The sequence below is a fragment of the Nannospalax galili genome, unplaced genomic scaffold (assembly GCF_000622305.1).
Source record: "Nannospalax galili isolate Female #2095 unplaced genomic scaffold, S.galili_v1.0 scaffold1014, whole genome shotgun sequence".
In the NCBI taxonomy this organism is placed as follows: domain Eukaryota; kingdom Metazoa; phylum Chordata; class Mammalia; order Rodentia; family Spalacidae; genus Nannospalax; species Nannospalax galili.
In genome coordinates this window covers 2,028,181-2,034,180 of record NW_008335824.1, presented here as the reverse complement: position 1 = coordinate 2,034,180, position 6,000 = coordinate 2,028,181, and the positions used below count along the sequence as shown (strand labels likewise).

General features: G+C 37.1%; 1 pseudogene; it reads left to right on the top strand.

Annotated features, from left to right (window-relative positions):
• Positions 1-6,000, top strand: part of LOC103732031 — a 78,773-nt pseudogene that overhangs the window by 30,856 nt on the left and 41,917 nt on the right.

Genomic DNA, 6,000 nt, shown 5'->3' with positions numbered 1-6,000 from the left:
ATAATGTGCAAGAACCCAAATCAACATTTCCCAAATGAAGACATAAAACTGGTCAAGCACACGGGTGTACAGTTGGATAAGGTGGTTTGGGATGTTCTGTGTGACATACACACACACACACACACACACACACACACAAAATCAACAAATTTTAAAAAATGGATCATATTTGAAGAGGAAGTATAAAAATTTATGGCATGTTAATTAGTAGAGGTGATAAACATTACCATTGAAATCTACCTGGCGACTTTATAGACATACACAGGTGCCAAGGATCTGAGTGCAACCGATTATGACTAGTAATAATCAGATACATACAGATTAGAGATGCATGCACCAACATCTCAGTAATAGTAGCAAAAACAATGAGTCTTTCTATAAGAAACAGTATATTCTAAAGTGAAATGGGATCTTTTTTAAAGGTTAAAAATGCATTCAATTTTATGTCTTACAGGGCTTCTACTGAGTTCAGTATTGTATAACTATTAATTCAACTGTGAACTTGGAAACTTGCAGCCACTTGTGAAAGAGATGTACTCTTGCTCTGGAGTGTGTTACTGAATATGTTAAAGCTGTAGTGAAATGCTTTTTCTAATCATGTAGTTATTAAAAATTAAAAAGTATAATGATTAAAAAATAATAATTCTTCAAAGCACAAAAATTTGCTCCTTAATAATTACTAGATGTGAAAAATATTACCATAGAAATCTACCTGACAACTTTACACCCATTCTCAGATGCCAAGGAGCTCAGAAAGTAACCAACTGTGACTAGTAATAATTAGATATATAGAGATTAAAAATGCATGTGCAAACATCTTAGTGTCAATTGCATTAAAAACGAATTTTTTTCTGTATGAAACTGTATTTTAATAATGAAATGGAGATCTTTTTAAAGGTTAAAATCTCATTAAAGAGATGCATCTTAGCTCTGGAAATTGTTATTGAATATGTCAATGCTGTTATAATGAAATGCTTCTTCTAAGTATGTGGTTATTAAGTGAATAATTTTTTAAAAAATAATAAATAAAATATTTTTTTTAATTCTGCATTTAGAAATCTCCAGTAACTTCTTATGATTAAGAAAGAGAAGTAAACATGTCTAAAATCTCTTAAACAGTCCTTGAAATTTTATGTTGCCTCAGATGCTCTCTGAATCGCACTCTTTCCAGTGAATACTGGTTAAACTCCTAATCAAGCCTTTCTTTTTTGCAACCATGTAATGCTACATTCACACTCTCAATAACAGCAGCAGCACATGAGTCAGATTAAATGTGGGAAGAAGAAGCAATACACCAAGTCTCTGATCTGTTTATCCAATAATAGAGGATTAAGGGAAGGAGAGGGCACCTAAGCACCAGTAGACAGCAAATACTTTAGACACTCACATGCACCCTTCATCCATTAAGAGAACATACCTCTGCTTGTGAAGGGAATGCACACCTGCTGGTAAGAATTCCTATGCAAATAGAGTCCTGCTGGTATTGGGAAAGAACTAAATCTTTGCCCAGTAACAAGTGTTTTATACTTGAGGCTCTTAATCACCATCCTAAAAGATAAACTTACCTGTACATTTCCACTTAAGAAAATGCTAAATCTGTGATGATGTGCTGGTTACTTTTCTTGTTGCTGTGACCTATTTTGGCTTACAGTTGAGGGGACACAGTTTAACATGGAAGGTAGGATATTAAAAGGTAGGTTGGGCCAGCAAGATGGCTCAGCACATGCTATCAGTCACTTTCATTGCTGTGATAAATCACCATAACCAAAAGCAAGTTAAGGAAGAAAGCTTGTTTTAGCTTATAGTTCTAGAGGGTTAATGCCTATAATGATGGGAATGGCTTGGTAGCAGGCAGGCATGGCTGCAGAAATTGAGAGATTGTATCTCCAACCACATCCAGAAAGCAGAGAGAGTAAACTGAAATGGGGAAAGGCTATATTAAACTCCCAAGCAAGCCTCTAGCAAGGCTCCACATTCTAAATGTTCCATAACCTCCTGTGATAGCTAATCCTGGGTGTCAACTTCACTGGATCTGGGATTAACTGAAATGAGAGAGATCTTCTTAATTGGATCATCTGAAGCTGAAAGACACACCCTAAATGTGGGTGTTACCTTCTGGTGACAGCCCACATAAAAGGCCATGGGAGAGGAGAAAGCTTGCTTTTTGCCGCTTGCCTTCTCTCTTGCTGGTGAGTTCATTTTGCTGCTATAGACTGAAGACAAGCAAGCTTTTGGAATTCATTAGACCTTCAGCACTAGATTGGGACTACTGAGCCTTGTGGACTGAGTGACTACGGATTCTCAGTCTCTCCACTGTGGTTCAGCCATTGTTGGAGTACTCAGACTCTATCCTGTGAGCTAATCTGATAAACCGCTATACATATATATTCATTCTACCAGTTCTGTTTCTTTAGAGAACCCTGACAAATGCACCTCCCCAAACAGCACAACTAACTAGAGACCAAATTCATGAGCCTATGGGGGACGTTTGCAATTCAAACCACCACACTGGATAAAGACACTTGCCCCCAAATCTGATGACCTGAGTTTAATCCCAGGGACCTACAGGCCGGAAGAATAGAACCAACTGCTCCATGTTGTCATCTGACCTCCATGTATGTGTTCCCCCCACAAAATAAAAAATATTAATAAAAAAATTAATTAAAAATTAAATTAAATTAAATTTTGTTTAATTAAAAAAAAAACAAAAGAAAGGTGGCTCCATGGTAGCTGAAGTGAGCGGCTGAGGCTTTTCACTCACTCCCACTTGGTGGAACAGGAAGCAGAAAACAGACAGGAAGTGGGGCCAGACTATAAAACCTCAAGGCCCTCCACCAATGACCCACTCCCTCAAACAAGGTTTTACCTTCTAAAGAAGGTTCTACAACCTTCCAAAATACCACCATCAGTGGTGGACTCCATAAAGGTTCAAATACATGAGCCTAAGAGGGATGTCTCACATTCAAGCCACAACAATGGATCCTGAACAAAACTCAGCTTCCATGAACTCTCTTCCTCTGTGGACTAAAAATTAGACCAGAAGCTCGTCTCTCTCCTTACTATATCTGTGTCAGCTTTTGAGAGGCCCAGGCTCTCTTTTTCCTAAAGTCCACATCTCACTGCCTACTCCTCCCACCCTTCTGTAAATTTCATGTAATGGTCTTGCTCTGAGTTTCAGGAAGATCACAGTCATAGTCCCATCCTTGTACCTCCAACATAAGAAGTGCCTCTGCTAAGGTATGCTGCACAGCCCTAATTGGCTCTAGTCTTTTAAAAAATTGTTGTTGCTGTTTTTCTTAGAATACCTGCTCAGTGTATTCTCTGCTATGTTGGAATTTAGAAATTGATTTTAGCAATAGAATTATGTAGAATTTAATAGAACAAACATTTGCCACTGGAGTACGCTAAGCAGTTTATGGTAATGTTTGAATCCATTAACTATAGCCAAAGTAAACTGTAATTTTAACTAACACATAAAATGTGCTTAATAAACCATGATCTGCTATAAGTCTGACTTCTTTGAATGGGGTGGGGAATGGTAAAAGAAGATCTAGAATTTGACTGGTTTGAAGTGATGCTTTTAGATTATCGGATCGGCACCTATTCAGAATCTAGGAGAACTATACTACAGTGGCGACCTTCTCTGGCAGAAGGTACTCTGACTAAATGAAGATAGAATTCAGTAATTACCCAGTGAATTTGACCTATGTAGCTGACCAGACTGCAGGCTGAAGACTTCCTGCTTCCTCAGGAGATAGGCTGAAGCTTAAATTACTAATGACTATCTTGGCCTGACTGCTTTCATTGCTGAATCAATGAAGCAAAGATAAAATAAGACTATGACTCAAACTGTCGTGTAGCCAGTAAAAGAATGAGTGACATCTTTGGAGTCACACGGTCACATCCACATCTTGGTCCTGCTGTGAAACTAGTCGGTGTGACCTCCAGCAATTCAGTTAACATTCCAGAGACATTGTTTCCTCATCTGTGAAATTACACCTACCTCACACCATATAAGAAGATTCAAAGATAATGAAAAGCATCTAAAACAGTTCTGCTTCCCATTTCCTTTTGCTGTAGAGGTTAATTTGTTGTTTAAAAAGGAAAAGAAAGAGGACATTCTCTGGCATTTTTGCTGAGATACCCAGAACTTGAATTTTTGCCTTCATTGGAGGTTGTTTGATTTAACTGAATGCATCTAACTAACATGTTTTGATTTCAAGCAACAATGTAAATGTGAGCATCTTTTGTGATACTAAAACGGTACTTAGTGTCTTTGAGAGGAATAAAAGAAATGGACCTAAGAGAGCCACAGAGCAGTGTTGCCCTTGATCAAGAAGGCCACTGAGTGTCCATCGGGGAGTGGCTTTCCTGTCTCTCCTGCCATGAATCAGGTAGTCATGAAGCATTCCAGTTCTTAACTGTTGTTTTCTTCCTCTTCCTGCAGGGTGAAACAATTGAGTTTGAAGGAGGCCTTGTGAAAGACCACTTTCAAGCCACTGTAAGAATGAGTACCAACCTTGAGCCTATGTGGTTTGTGAGTTCAAGTCTGTGACTGACACAAACTCATCAGGGGTCAAGGTAGGCTGAGTTCTGACTTCACATCCTAAGGGCTATGATTTCCTTAAAAAAAATTTTTTTTTAATTTATTTTTAAGTGTGGGTGTTTTGCCTGCATGTATGTAAGTGCACCCATGTTGTGAAATGCCCATGGACACCAGAAGAGGGCATCAGTTTCCCTGTAACTGGAGTTACACTGTTGTCAGCCGCAATGTGGGTGCTGGGAACAGAACCCAGGTTCTCTGAAAAAGCAATCAGTGCTCTTAACAACTACTGAGCCACTCTCCAGTCCTCCAATGATTTTCTTTCAGTTAAATTTTTACTACATCAGTAGAAACACCAAAGAAATAAAAATAATTCCATACCATGAGGAATCAAACTATAGGCATTAAAAATGTCTTCAAAGTATCATGACATGTTTACAAAAATGGCTTTGAAATGGCTACTATGAATTGCACATAAATTATACTTACAGATATATAGATGTGTAGTGTGAATTTGTGTTTGTATACATATCATAGCATCTCTATACATAGATACATATGTCCATGGACATAAGTGTGAAGTATTTAACTTTGGAGAGACAAGTTTCTGCCTGCCTTCTTGGATTCATATCCTAGCTCTATAACTTTCTACCTGAGTGGTTTGGGACATATCATTCAGTCTCCTGTTTTGTTTCCTTTATATTTTTTTACATTTATTTTTATTTTACATGTATGAATATATTTTTTCATTGTTTTTTTTAACTTTTAATAACTACATGATTAGAAGAAGCATTTCACTACAGATTTAATATATTCAGTAACACACTCCAGAGCAAGAATACATCTCTTTCACAAGTGAGTGCAAGTTTCTAGGTTCACAGTTGAGTTAATACAGTTATACAATATTGAACTCAGTATACGCCCTGTAAGACATAAAATGGAATGAGTTTTTTAACCTTTAAAAAAGATCCCCATTTCACTTTAGAACATATTGTTCCTTGCAGAAAGACTCATTGTTTTTGCTACTAACACTGAAATGTTGGCGCATGCATCTCTAATCTGTATGCATCTGATTATTATTAGTCATAATCGGTTGCACTTATCCAAGTGTATCCTTGGCACCTGTGTATGTCTATGAAGTCATTGGGTAGATTTCAATGGTAATGTTTATCACCTCTACTAATTAGCATGACATAAATTTCCATGCTTCCTCCTCAAATATAATACTTCTTAAAAAATTTGTTGATTTCCTTTATTTTACATATAAAGTAAAGATAATAGCACTACTTCATGAAGGTTATAGTATTAAATCAGGTTTTACACGTAAGCTTTTAGCACATTGCCTGGTAAACTATTGAAAAGAAAAGAAAGACTGTTTACATATTCTTTGCATGGTTGTTCTGAAACACTTCAGTCAGTTCAGAGACTTGTATTTGGAAAACAAGAAAACTGCAGTG